This window comes from Canis lupus, chromosome 13, assembly GCF_011100685.1.
Source record: "Canis lupus familiaris isolate Mischka breed German Shepherd chromosome 13, alternate assembly UU_Cfam_GSD_1.0, whole genome shotgun sequence".
Classification (NCBI taxonomy): domain Eukaryota; kingdom Metazoa; phylum Chordata; class Mammalia; order Carnivora; family Canidae; genus Canis; species Canis lupus.
In genome coordinates this window covers 47,409,703-47,424,050 of record NC_049234.1, presented here as the reverse complement: position 1 = coordinate 47,424,050, position 14,348 = coordinate 47,409,703, and the positions used below count along the sequence as shown (strand labels likewise).

The 14,348-nt window shown below is 59.5% G+C and overlaps 1 protein-coding gene across 4 annotated transcripts in view; it reads right to left on the bottom strand.

Annotated features, from left to right (window-relative positions):
• PDGFRA (platelet derived growth factor receptor alpha) overlaps positions 1-5,858 on the bottom strand; it is a 46,055-nt gene extending 40,197 nt beyond the window's left edge. Inside the window, exon 1 of one of the 4 annotated variants that reach the window (XM_038556088.1) lies at positions 5,595-5,858. The gene's annotated coding sequence lies outside the window, so the exon portion shown is untranslated. Of the gene's footprint in view, positions 1-1,810; positions 1,893-2,624; positions 2,647-4,311; positions 4,590-5,594 lie in introns of those variants that run through there. The other 3 variants (XM_038556090.1, XM_038556087.1, XM_038556089.1) reach the window with 3 other exon arrangements.
• Positions 5,859-14,348: the final 8,490 nt, after the last annotated feature.

Sequence of the window (14,348 nt, the reverse complement as noted above, 5' to 3'; positions counted from 1 at the left end):
GCCTTCTCAGAAGGCCGGGAGCCAGCTTCTCGATTGCCAACTGCTCGACGCAGGCACGCGGAGCCGCTGGAGGTTGGATTTCACCCCGCCCTGGCCTGATTAGAGGCCACGGGAGACTCTCTCACAGTCCCCAAAGCCACCGACAACTCCAAGATTCAGATTTCCGAGGTTCGGTTAAATGTCAGCTCGAAGTTAATTCTAACTGTGAAAATTACATACCCTGCTTTCTCCCTGTGACAAAACGTTCCACTCAGTCTCCTAACTTAACCCCCCCTGCAATCCCAACGCCCGCCTACACGGGTGGCGACTTCCCGGAGGGTGTGTTTCCCAGGATCTGCCCCCCACCACAGGCTGCTGTGTTGTTTTGATCTCTCCCTGAGCTCCATCAGACATTCCAGGGATGGGTGGTGGCTGGAGTTTTGTTGTTTTTTTTTTTTTTTTTTTAACATGGGAGCATTTATGGGACAATCCGAGCTCGTAAACCTTTCTGCTCTTCCTGCACCAGACATTTAGCCACGGAAGACTAAAATGACACTGCCTTTCGGATTGTCACCAAACTGGTGTGACTCCTAAGGAGACAACCCTGGGCGTGCTCTTGAACTCAAGGTCACCAGGCCAGCTCCCCAGCTGCAGAGCGTGGACTCACAAAGCCATATCCGCAGGTGTCCGCCCGGGATTCACGCAGACGGGCCCCGACTGGGGCGGTGGGTCTGCGCTTCCCTCCTTACACGGTTGCAAAGAACGAGCTCGGCCGCACAACCCGACACAAAGGTCCACAAAATAAATGCGATCGGCCCAACGATCCTGGCAGCCTTAGCGTAAAAAGGGAACCTGCCATCATCCTCCACTTGGTCCTGCCGGGCAGAAAAGGCATCCTCCTCGCGCCACGACACGCTTTTTAGAATCTCCGCGAAGCCCGGTCCCGCGGAGGGTCGTTGCAGTTCCCCGGCGCGGCCAGCAGGTGCCAGTGTTGGTCCAAGGACGTGCGTCCCCGGGTCCGCTGAGACGCGGATGCAGCTCTCAGACCTTCTGCGCTAAAATGTCCCAAATCTTAGCTTCCAATCTCTTCCTCCCTTGGATCGTACTTTCAGGCTTCGGGGTGACCTCAGTTCGGACCCCACGGAATGGAAGCCATAGGGCGACGATGCTGTTGCCCCAAACGCTTAGCCGTCCTGGGGACCCCGGGAGAACTCGGCGGGGGGCAGCCAGCAGGCCCGTCGCGGCGAGCGGGTCCGAGGGCGGCGCGCGCACCCCGGGGGAGCCCCCGGAGAGGAGGTCGGAGGGTCGGCCCCGGGCTTCGTTTCCCGCGCGGCCTCCCCGCCCCGGGGACGGCGCCCACCTGCAGGAGGGAAGCCACCTGGGGCCGCGCCGGGGGGGGGCGGGGGGGGGGACCTGGAGCCTGACCTGTTCGCAGGCCATTGTCACCCCCGCGTCACCCGCGCCGCCGCGAACCGCTGGCTGGTTGGAAACGACTGTTCCGTTGCTCAATAGCGCAGACTCGTACAACAGGCAGCCCAGGGGCGACCCTCGCCAGGGGTCGGCGGCCACCCCCAAAGGCGCCCGAGGCCCTACCCCCTCCGCTCGTCCCCCGCTCGGGCACCACGACGCCCCCGGTCCATCCCCGCAGCCCCCCAGCGCCTCCCGAGCCACCCACCCGTGCCCGCTCGCGTCTCCCCGAGGCCCCCGGCGGCCGCAGAGGCGACCCCGGGGCCGGTCCCCCGCGCCCCACGCAGCGCCCCAGCCCCGCGCAGAGCCCGCGGCGCGCGCCCCCGAAGGCCGCCAGAGGGCGCGGCAGCCCCGCGGATCTTACCGGCTCGCGCGCTCGGCTCCGGTCCCCGACAGCGCAGCCGGGCCCCGCAGCTCCACCACCTCGGCGGGGGCGGGTCCGCGCGGCCCCGCCTCCTGCCCCGCCGCGCCCCCCTCCGCCCCCCACCCCCACCCCGGGCGCGAACCCGCGCCGGCCCTTCCCTTCCCGCTCGGTCTCCGGGCTCGGCGGCCACGGCCTCCCGCTCGTGGAGTGTGGCGTCCCTAACTAGGGCCGCCCTCCCGGCCTGGCTGCAGCGGCCGCGGCGCCCCGGGCACGGCGCTGCGCGTTTGCATTGTTTTCGGCGGAGACCCGGGAGGGGGCCGGGCCGGGCGGAGGGACGCGGGCCCGGGGGTTTAGGGTTACAGGCGCGCGCCAGCGCCTCCTACGGGCGCGCAAGCGGCACGGAGGCGGGGGAAGGCCCGGGGCGCGCAGGCTGCGACCCCCCCCCCGCTGCCGGGGGCTCCCTTCTGCGCCCCGCCGTCCGGCGCACCCTCGCGCCCCTCGCCTGCGTGTCTCGGGGCACGGGAGGGCTGCAGCTGGCTGGGCGGGGAGCGCCCCAAACCCGAGGTCCCCTTGAGCTACCCCAATCTCTTTTCCCAGCCGATTCCGGGTTCCCTCTTCAGGTTAAAACAAAAGGAAACGCCGCAGAGCCGCTTCGGCCAGCGGCGTGGACCGGCAAAGCCCGGGCCGGAGCGCAGGGGGGACCAGCCACTTGGCCGCAGCCCGCGAACCGCGCGGGGCCTCCCCCCCGCACCCCGACGGCTGGTGCTGCGCGGGGGCCCCGCCGGCCACACTCCAGGGACGCGGAGAGCCGCACCTTTCGGTCCCCGAGCAGGCTTTGGCTCCCCCCCCAGAAGTGCCGCTCGTCCATCGGCAACATGCAACCCGGTCGCAGCTCCCCGCAGGCCAGAGGGCGTCCCACCCTGCGGGGTGTGCAGGAAGGCGCTGGCCACCACGTCCGCAGGACGCGTCCAGGCGCTGCGCGCCGCCCACGGCCGGTCCCCAGGAGGCACAGGACGGGCCCGCCTCGGCGCCAGACGCGTTTGCAGCTGGAAAGCCTGGCCCGATGCTCCTCCCCCTGCACCCCTCCCCAGTCCGCGTCCCGGGAAGAAAGCAGCCCTGGGGCCGGGAGCCGGGGTTCTGCTTTGGGTCCCTCTCGGTCCCCCTAAGGGCTGGTGCGAGGGCCGAGGGTCACCCACCCTCTCCTTCCCGGAGCCTCCCCCCCTACGCCCACCCCGACCTCCTCCTTCTGCCTCCCGCCCCCACCCCCATCCCCGCTGTGGGGACTCACTCGAGCTACGCTTGGGTCGAACCAAAAACCAGACTGTGTGGGAGCCTCGGAGCAGGGACAGCGCGGGGTGTCAAGGCGAGAAAGGACGGGCCCTCGCCTGGCGGGGAGCGAGGCAGGCGGAGAGTGGAAGGAGGAAAGGAAAACTGGGAAGGGATGCGAAGCACAGGCGCCAGGGTCCGAGTGGGAGCGGGTCAGACGCAGGGAAAGGGGTGGGGGGTGTTAAAACCAGAGCCACCAGGGGTGCGGGCGAGGCGCGCCAGCCGGCAGCGCCTGTCCCTCCCTCCAGCAGCCCGGACGCGCGCCGCGCTCGGGGGTGTGGGTCCCGGGAGCCCTGCGCCTGGCTGTCGTGCCCGTGTGCCCCGGATGTCCCCGGCCCTAAAAAAGCTGCCTTAGTTCTGCTCGGGAGCGACTGCGGCGAGACGAGTCGCTCCAAAACGTTGAGCAATTCGGCTGCGGAGCCAAAAAGCCATTTCCCACAGGGCGCAGCCCGGGGCTTTTCCAGGCAGCTGGGCCGGGCTCGGGGCAGTCCGGACCCGCTAAAGGCCATCCAGGCTCCCGCTCGGCGCGGGTCGGCCTCACCCTGGGAGGTGGAGGGAGCGGCCGGCCCTCCCAGGCGCCCGCTCTGCAAGCCCGAGGTCTTCGCAGGGTTAGGGAAGCGGGGAGAGGGACCGGCGCTCCGGCCGCTGGAAGGGCGCGCGGCCAACCCACAGGCAGCCAGCGCCTCTCCCGCTCCGAGGGCTTGGCCAGGACGCTGCAGCTCCCGCACACCTGGCCCGGCGGCCCGGCCCCTGCCCCCGGCCCCCGGCCCCCGGCCCCTAGGGCGGCCGTCCTCGGGTCCCTCTGGCTCCCAGCCGGCTGCGACCCTTTCCGACCAGGACCGCTGAGCCCAGTTGCTTCCGAGCCAAGTGGACGCCGCCGGTCCCCCCACCCCGGAGAAGTTAATCTCACGAGCAAAAGCCGATTTCCACGCGGATGGTCGGAGAAGGAGGGAGGGGCGCGAGGAGGGGACCCCCCCCCAAGCCGCCCAGGAGGCCGGCGCAGAGAGTGGGGCAGACCCGGGCACTGCGGCCCCAGCAGCGCAGGGCGAGCGCGGGCGGCGAGTGCCACGCATCCCCGCGAGGAAAGGGACACGCGAGCGGGGGGGGGTGCGGACCTGGGCTCAGGTGCCCGGCGGGAGGTGGGGAGCACGGTTCGCCTACCATCTTCCTCTTACCTAGGGACCCAGTTTCTCCGTTCCGAGGCGTCCCTAACTTCCCCCAAGAGAAGTTCTACACTTTTCTGGCGATCTTCCTTCTTTCCTTCCTGTGGCCGGGACCGGGCAGCAGAGGAGTCCCGGACTTTGCAAAGGGGAGGGCGGGGGTGTAAGAAAAAAAAAAAAAAAAAGCAAAAAACCAAAACGATTCCACCGAGGAAAGGGGGCGCGCGCGGAGAGGAGTGGAGGTGGGGACCCCAGCGCACAATGAGGGCCCCTCGGAGCGCGGTTCGAAATTCCTCAAATCCCACTCGCTGGAATGCGAGGCGACGACGACTCCTTCACTCGGGGCCAAATGTGTTTGTCATTACTCCAGACCGCCCGCCCGCCGCCCGCGCCCGCGCCCCCGCACAGGGGCGCACGACCCCCGCGCGCTGCGGGACCGGCGCCCGCTCGCGCTCCCGCCCCGCGGATCCGGCACGCACCCCGCCGGGGTGTCCCCCCCCCACCCCTCGCCCACGCCCGCGCCCCCTCCGCGCGCCTCGCAGCCGCCGCCGCGGTGCTGTGTCTGGCCCCGGCTCGCACCCGGCGCTGCGCCGTCCAGTAATTACGCGCCCTCGGCCGGCGCCAAGCGCCCCCGGCTGGCACCCCAGGTCCGGCCCCGCTCCAGCCGAGCCCTTCACGCCTCCCCTCCTCGCCGCCCGGCGCGCGCCCCACTCGGCGCCCCGCTCCCCCCACCCCACCCCCCACCCAGGGCCCCCGCCGCGCTCCACACCGCCGGCTGCAGCGCTGTCCCGCCAAACCGCGGGCGAGGAATGAAAATACTCATTAAAAACCTGTCGCCTTCCAGGACCTACTGCCAAGAAGAGGGCAAACACCTCTGCCCCCACTCCCAGCATTACTTGGTGCCCGTCCCGGTATACACGAATACCACCCCCCCCCCAGCCCCAAAAAGAAACCTCAAAAATGTAAGCCTAAAACAAATTTCTTCGGGAGGCTATGGACTTGTTAGAAAAACACTGCTTTTAAAAATAGGCCTGGAAAATGTGTGCTTTTTCTTTTCTTTTCTTTTTTTCTTTTTTTTAATCCCTAGACTTTCTAACTCTATGGTTATCTTTCCTCCAAGTGAAGTTTATTCAAAATAAATGACTCTCTGGACACACAGCTGGAATTCCACTCCTTTTTTTTTTTTTTCCTCATCGCCCAAAGTTTGAGTGAAGTTCCTTCACTTCCAGCCCAAAGGGGCCTGATCAAGGACTTCTCTTAGAAACAAAAAAAATCATTATTTTTTTCTCCTTTCTTACCTTCTCCTCCTATGTCAATTCGTAATGAAAATCCTACATAGGGAGCAAAAAGTGTCCACGGCTTCCAGTCCTCTCTCCTGTAGTCCCCTTCTCTGTTTTTCTCTCTCTAGCTCCAACTGTAATGCGCTCAAAAACCGCGTTTTGTAATTGATTCAATGTTATAGTCCATCCTTCTAAAACTAATCATTTGCTCTAAGTAAATAGCTGTCAGGAAATGAAGCGCCCCCCTCCTTGGCCTCTTCAAAATAAAAGTTTCTCCCGAACTCCGTGCGCTCTGAGCCTCCACGCATCCAGATTGCGCCTTCGCTCTTCGCTCTTACGCAATCAGGGGGTCCGGCCCCAACCCCCAGACTTCGACAACAACTGGGGGGGGGGGGCGGGGAGAAGCAGACCAGATGGGGTGGGGGTGGTGGAAGGGGGGAGGTGTTGATGCTCTGCCGGGAAAGAGGTCCGTGAAAATACCAACTGCCCATCACTTCCAGAAGGAGTCGGCCTCCTGATGTAGGGGCATAGTCTCCTACGCTGCCCTATTGCTCTGCATGCTCTTGGAAAGAAACACAACTCGCGAAGTTGCAGTTAATGCCCGGGAGGAGTGTACATCTGGAATCGAGAAATGTCCCTTCCGTAGAAACTGCTAGTTAGTTGGGGGGCCTGTCCGGAGAGGTCCCCAAGCGGTTGCGTCTTTACAACTTGGGGGTCTTTTAAGGGAAAGTGCCGGGTAGTCGCTGACTCTTTTAATGGTATCAGGCAAACTGTTGGGTCCAGTGGGAAGATGATGGTCTTTGTTTTCGGTTTTGTTTTGTGTTGCTTTGTAAACGGGTTTGAAAGAAGGTGCAAAGACTCGAGGGTCTGCGTAGGTTTGGAACGTTCCCCGACAGAACGACCTTTACTCCCTCGGAGCCACTTATCTTGTCGCGTCTTTGTTTTGGGGGGATGGGGTGGGGCGGGGGGACCCGGGCGAGGTTGCCCTGGCTTCTATCCTGCACACGAAATAAGGCTCAGGGTTGGGCGTTGGGAGGAATCGTCTGCGGCCAACCTGGCCACCTCGGCGTCCCGGGGAAGGTGCACCTCCGCGCACCCCCCTCCCGCCCCCCGCCACAGAGCACGCAGCTTACCGACGCCCTAGGGCTTGAGCTGAACCCCAAATCCTCTGCCCGCCCCCCCCCCACCCCACGGCGCGAGGCGAGACACGGTACCGGGAGGGCGCGATTCCGCTCGCGGAGGAAAGGGGGCGCTGACGCTCCAGGAACCGGGCTAGGAGGCCGAGTGGGGCGTGCGAGGGACGGAGGGGGAGGGGAGCGCCTTCTCCGGTGGGGTGGAAGGGGTCATTTTTGATCCCCACCCCCTCTCCACCTCCGCACTCTCGGAATGGCCAGGGCGTCCAGGTTGAGCCTGGAACGTCGGACAGCCGTCAGCTCCTCCCGCATCAGCAGGGGGGACAAGGAGCAGCCGGCAGGGGAGGGTCACACAGAAAAGTGTGGGGTCCTGTGCCGCCCCGGGATGGGCTCCTGGGGTGTCCGGCTCGGGAAGACGCCCGGGGCTGGGCCAGGGGCCCCATCCCCACCCCACCCCCCACCCCAGCTCTTCTGCGCGCCCGCCTCTCGTGCATCTTCAGTCCGGGTGACTGCACTGCTCACTATTACTTCCACATGTTCCTTCAGGAAATCATTGAAGGCAAATATATGAACAGCCTCTTGTTCGGAATGCTAACAGGATACCGTAATGCTTGTAGATAATGAACCGGCCCGCGCGGCACCTCCCTCTCCCCCCACCAAAAAAAAAAAAAAAAAAAAAAATTCAGCGTGCGGAATAATAGGAAAAGGCGGGGGCTGGCTTTCATGCTATTAATAAAGACAAGCTGAGATCTGAGTTTTTATATCAAATACCCCAAAGACGAGGAGGCAAGGTAGAAAGCCTACCCAGGAAGGCCTGCTTTGCTCTGGGAAACTGCCAGCCCAGTCGCGCCGGGGTCTCCTGAACACTGGGCTCCCCGCCCACAAATGGTAACTTCACAGTTCATTTCAGAGATGCTTAAAGGGGCCTGAAAAGCAGGCTGGGCTGGGCTGGGGGGACTGGAGGGGGGTGTCTTCGGGTCGTAACTCCTCTCGACTTGGAAGCATGGAGAATGGATGAGCAAGCGCGCACCCAGTTGTCCTTCTGGTAGTAATTACCTGCCTAATTTGAATGATGCCTTTGTTATGATCATTAACAAACATTTGCTAAAGGTTTCCATGTGTGACATTCCAGAAGGTTTAAAGGACTGGGATGCTGACTCCCGGGATAGCGCACCGGTGGGGGGTGGCGCAGGGAAGCAAATGGTTGGGGGGCGGGGGGCGGGGGACGATTTCGTCGAGTCTGGGCCGAGCAAAGACGGAGCGAGGTCAACATCTGCCTCCCCTGCAAAAGCAAAATAAACCCAGTGGTCGGGAGCCACCTGGGGGCTGGAGGCCCTGGAAAGAGGCGGTTCGTGCCTCGACACCCGTCCTGCCCCGGCAGCCACCACCCACCCGCGCCTCCCACGGCTCATAGGCGGGTTTGAATCCTGCCGTCCGCCCTCCGCCGCGGGTCCGAGCCTTCGGGAGAGGACGGGTCTGCGGCGCGCCGGGCCCGGGCGGGGAGGGGGGGGGGGTGGGCAGCCGCGCTCTTCCCTTGTTGTTCTAAGATCTTTCCAGATTGCTCCCTGCGCGCCCGGGGTCCTGGGTGGTCCTGGATCGCCAGGGGTTGGAAGCGCCGCTGGCCAAGGGGACTGCGAGGTCCTTTCTTCACCCACCCACCCCCACCCCCTGCACCCCCACCCCCACCCCCGGCTCCGGCCCCTGGCACCGCGGGGGACCAGGCCACCCGTGCGCGCCCTGGAGTGACTTTCACCGACGTGGAGCTCCCAGCCCGCACCCCGCCTCGTATCTTAACCTCTTGCGTTTCTCCCTTGAGCAATCCTCACGGGGTTAAAAAGGAGGATTTTTTTTTTCCTCCCCAGACCGCGAGTCTTGGGGGCTGCGACCCTCAGGGCGGGAGGCCTAACTCCGGAGTTCGGGGCTGCGCCCAGAGGTCTGGGGAGAGCCGCAGGGGGCACGGCGGTTCGGGCGTGGTGGCCTCGCTCGTCTAGGCCCGCGGGCGACAGAAAAGTGGATGCAAGGGCATCAAAGCCCTGAAGCTGAGCCAGCCATCAAAGAGCGGGCCCCGCAAGCCCTGTACACCCAAGCCAAAACGGCCCCCAAAAACAACAAAATCTCCGCCCCTCCTGCACCCCGGCCTGCTCCAAGGCTCGCCCCGCCGGCCCCCGCTGCTCCGCACCCTGAGCCCCAGCTCCGGCCACACACCTTTGGCTCTCGCGAGGGGGGGTGGGCGTTCCCCGCTGAGCTGGGGGTTTTTGTTTCCTCTCCCTACTCCCCTGCTCTACAGCTCCACCCCCAATTCTGCTTTCCTTGGAGAATTCAGAAGGTCCTTTTGCTTTAGAAGACTTAGGGTTGCAGCGGTTACCATAGCCCTTCGTTGTGCACGTCGCAGTGAAACAAACTTGTGATATTTTTGCCCCCCGCCCCAAAGATGAAGTTGATGGGGTGGGGGCCCATCTCTAGCTTCACAATTTGAAAATGCAAACCGTTTGGCGGTTGGCGAAAGAAAGCGGCTCTAACTACCCCTTCCCCCCCCCCCCCACCTCTTCCGTACTTGCCTGCGCCTGGAAGAGCCGCCTCCCTGGGCCTCGCAAAGGGACCTTCCTAGGGAAGGCTCGGAGGAGGCGTGTGGATGTGGCGCCCAGATGTGGGGTCCCCGCGGAGAGGGCAGGGGAGCGGGGCGGACTCCGCCCTTGCCGCGGGTCTGCCCCAGCCCAGGCTCGGAAACTTGCTCTGAGCCTCTGTGCACGTTCAGGATGCAGAGGCCCAAGTCCTGGCAGCGCAGGAGGAAGGGTTCTCCAAAGGGGTCCGGACTGGCTAAGTGTGTGACTTGGGGTGACGGTTCTCTGTCCAGGACTCCGCTCACACCTCCTCTTCCTTGGCGGCTGCTGGCTAGCTAAGGGGGCAGCGTCTCTTCTGGGTTCCTTGGGTCTTTCTTTCCCCGGACTTGTGTCCAGGGAGAGGTAGGCAGCAGTTTCCTGTGGCTGGAGACGGAGCTGCAAGGTCTCCTAGGGTCCCTAACCGCGCAGCCTGCTTACAGACCTCCCAGAGGACCAGAGACTGGGAACTCTGTTTTGGGGCCCGGCCCAGCCCAGGTGGGCCCACAATCCTCAGAATTGGGAAAAAATGTGGTAGGACTGCACTCCCTCTGGGTCTGGATTTTCAGGATCCTGTTTGAGAGAGCCGAACTTTCTCCATCTCCCAGAATTTGGGGCCTCTTACCCCCCTTGCCTTCTCTTAAGGATTTAGCTTTGGGTTACTTTTAATTTGAAAACCTACGTGAGGGGAGGGAGAGGGAATGAAGAGATTGGGAGGTCTGCTCTTTATTAGGGGCCTGAGCAGCCAGCTTTCCAACACACAGCTGTGGCTTGGGAGGGCTGGCTGCGTGTAGGTCAGCCTGACTGAAGAAAGGGCCTTGTCCTGTGGAAGTCCCAGGAGTACAGCAAGGCTCTGTGATGTTTAAAAAAAAAAAAAATCCAGCCGAGGCGTTGTGAAGTGGAAAGCCACTGGGACCTGTGTTCCACAATTGCGTTAAGCATAGCACATAAATTTGAATAGGGGCCCCATTATTTAATCGGGGTGTTATTTAATCCCCAAGGCAACCCTGTAGGTTGTGAGCAAAGTCAGAGGGGTTAAGAAATTGCATAGAGCAGTGCCTCCATCTGCCTCACCGTGTCCTGGAGCCAGGTACAGCTTGATTGGTCAAGACAGGTCATGTTTCTGAGCTTCTGTTTCCTCACCTACACGAATGCGTGTGATGTCTGCATCCCCGGATGTGATGTCTGCATCCCCAGATCGTTGTGCGGATCAGGTGAGATGAGGCATGTGAAGCCCAGGAAAGAGCTAAATAAATGGTATCCTTTTCTCACTTCTTCAGGCTTTTCCACAGACATTGTTACTGTCACATTCATCTCCAGTTCCCTTGGACAGACCTCAAGTGCTGGGGGAAAGCCAGTCTAGCTTTCTCTTTCATATTCTCAAGTAAGGATGGGAGCAGTGGTGTCAGGATTCTGAGCGATTACTCCCCAAAGCCTCAGGCCCTTCTAAAAAAAAAAAAAAGAAAGAAAGAAAGAAAAGAAAATGAGCCCCAGGCAAGAGGGCAGGAGGAGGGAGAGCCAGGAAGGGTAAAGAAAGGAATTGAAAATGAGAAGACCTGCCTGGCCTCACCAGCCAGAGGGGCTACACAAGAGCCAGGAAGAAGGAAGGCTGAGGAGGCCTCAGCATGTGGAGTTTGGGGTAGGGATCAGTTAGGGAACCCCTTGGTTGTCTTATGGGGCTGTGTACCACACGCCCTGACTTTGAGAGGATGCACCTGGTAGGGCAAGGTGTCCCCAGGCCTGCACCTCAGGCATGGCTACCCTCCCCCACCAGACTTCCCCTCTTTTGCCATTTTTTAATTCATCAAAAACTCATGGTGTGTGCCAATCAGAGTTTCTTCTCAACTTTGGAGAGTGATTCATTGAGTCAAGAAACATTCATTAAGCCTCCTGTCTATGGGCATTAGTGATACGGCAGTAAGCAGAATGGATATGGTCCTTGCCTTCGGGGAAGTGGCTAGAAGATTCTTGTCTGGCCACCCAAGTTTCCCCCATTGTAGCCTCACTGCAGAGCACTGAGAGTGCACCCACTGGGGCAACAATCATTGCTTTGTGAGACTCTTAAGAAGAAGATGGCTAGCGAAGGCACACCGGGCATAGTCTTGAATCGTGGGCCACAGGACCTTCCCAAACTTTCCAGAATGTGTGCAACTGGGATCTCCAGCCTGGGCTGGGAGGCGCTCCAGTTCAATACAAGGCATCCTTACTGAACCTACGATGCCCAAGACTCTGTGCCAAGTGGTGAGGATACAGCCCTGCCTGCAGAGTTTACAGACGGGTTAAACAATCAATCAGTTAAACATACAGTTGCACTACATAGTGCTATACTCAAATTTTAGAGGGGTGCAGTGATGTGGATCACGTAGGAGGAGCCTAACCCAACTTGGGCATCGCAGGGGACTTCTTAGAGGAGAGGGACATCTTTTTGAACCTAAGAGAGAGAACAGTCTCGCTGGCGTGGAATCTCCTGTGCAGGGGCCTGGAGGTGAGAGAGAGAGACCACAAGGTCATCAGAAGTGAAAAAAAAAGCTTGGAATGGCTGGAACATGGAAAGAGCCAGATGGGGGGGAGCAAGAGGGAGGCCAGATCATGGGGCCTTCCAGGCTGTGCTGAGTCTGGACTTCATTGTAGGGAAGCTCCACAATTGGTTCAAGGAAGGACAAGACTGGGGCAGAGTTGGATTTTAGGCCAGATCCTAGAGAAAGGTGCCAGGAGGCAGGGTGGCCTCCCACCTTGGTTTCAACTGGCTGAGGTGGAGGCCTCCATGGCCCCAGGGCTCACAGCAGGGGCGGGGGTGGGGGGGATTGGGAGAAAGTGCATCTGAAAGGAGAAAGTAGAGTGCACACCCTTCCCCTTCCCGACTGAATGGGAGCCCCCGGGGAGAATGGAGTCCCAGGTTTAGGCCCTCGCTGGTGCTGGTGCTCAGGTGGGGGACACAAGGAACACAAAGTTTGGGAGGAAAATGATGAGCCCGGTCTTAAAATGATATGTTGGAAAACGCTTCCGAAGGCAAGAGTCAAACGAGGAGAAAATCCAGGACAGAATTGTGGGTAAAGCGGCATTCTGCGCCACCACCACCCCCACCCCACCCCCACCCCCGGGGGACAGAGAAGAGGCTGAGAAAGAAGAGCCAGGAATCTTTATCTCCTGAATATTCAGGTATCATCTCTGAATCCATACAATGGGTTGTATGGGAGTTAATTGTGAAGCGCTGTCCACACTTACCATCTAAGCTCAGCACTATAAACTGTGGCCAGACATATCGGGTAGTTTTGAATTCAAGTGGTGATACACATTCTTTATGAGAACTTTAATTATTACCAGATTACTGTTTCTGTCATTCACACTCTTAAATACACATTTGTATCCGCGTTTGGAATCAAATCACCCAAAGACCCAAGTGGGGTTGAAGCCAGATCCTTGTCCTAAGGATACTCAAGCGCTAGTGCTAGCTCTCTACCCCTCACTCCTGGCCCCTCACCATGCACCCATGCACTGGAAAGATTGAGGCAGGGCTTACTTTCAGGGACAAAAAAAAAAAAAGTAAGATTTCAGTGACAAAGATTACATATTGTCCCCTAGTAATCATTCTCCCTTCCTTCTCCCCGTAATTAAGCCTCTGATTTTTTTTTCTTCCTGGGACACAACTTTTCTTTCTTGTAGCTAGATCTGGTCATAAAGAAAAAGCTCTGGTCAATGGGACATTGGCAGAAGTCATGGGTGCAGCTGCCAACAAATGTCCTTAATAGTAAAGTGCACATCCTTCTTGACCTGGTCTTTTGGCCAGATGGAAAGCAGACCTATGACTGGCGCTTCAGCAACCATCTTAGACTGTGAGGCAACCTTGAAAATGGAAACCATGCACGATGGTGGAATACATGGAAGGCCCCCTGACCTCCCAAGCTCCAAACACCCTGAAAGACTACCTACTGTCTTCTTGAAAATGTTGGAAAAAAATGAAATCATTAGTCATTCTCATGGAGTCTCTTATTTTGAATTTTTTTGTTCTTGCCAGCCCAGCTTGGTGCTAACAAAATCAGAACGTATTTGTCCATTCTAACTTCAAACACAATCACCTTTGCCCCAAAATGAAAACTGGGGATAGAAGAGCAGAAACACATCACAGCTGCATGACATCCCCATCAAGCCCACCAAGGCTTGGATGTCTCCCTGCTGCCCTGCTCACATGGACAGTATTCCTGGGCGCCTGGGTGGCTCAGCCGGTTAAGCACCTGCCTTTGGCTCAGGTCATGATCTCAGGGTCCTGGGATTGAGTCCTACATGGGGCTCCTTGCTCAGCAGGGAGTCTGCTCCTCCCCCTACCCCTTGCCTTCCCCTTCCCTCTGCTCATGCGCTCTCTTTCAAAAATAAATAAAATCTTTTTAAAAAGGGGGGGAATCTGAGCACAAATGTGTGTGTGTGTGTGTGTGTGCGTGCTACAACGTTCAATTCAGGCATGGTGCTTATTCAACTTTATTTGTCTCTGCATAGTCAGTAATGAAAAGGAGACTCTCAAAGAGACAGGGTATGAATTAGCTCCCTTTCCCCCATCCTTTCTCCTGGTCTCCTATTTTCATTTTTCATTACATTCTTGCTCTTACCCTTCAGGATAGTCTCACAGTCTGCACACTTCTGGCCCTCTCTCTTTGCTGCCTCCAGGTCCTCAACATATTTCCATTCCTGTTTGATTTTTAGGACTCTACAGATACGCTTTCAGAAATCTGAACTTTATGCCCATATTTCCAGGTAATAGAAGCTTCCTGAAAGTAAACATGCAGGGAGGTTAGGGCAACTACCACCTGGCCCCTCTGCCGGCCCATTGAAGCAAGCTTCAGGAGGTCTCTCCTCTCCCTGCCTTCCATCTGCAGCTGCAGATGTGGCATCTGGGGGCTGACCTCAACCCCGCAACTCAGCTATCACTGAGTCTTGCAGCATAAATTCTTTCCGCTCAGAATTCGAGTGAAGGGGGTCCTCATTGACCTAAACTAAGGAGCAAAATCAGCCTCCCCTTAGCTTTTACCTCTCTGGATTCTGTTGGTCAG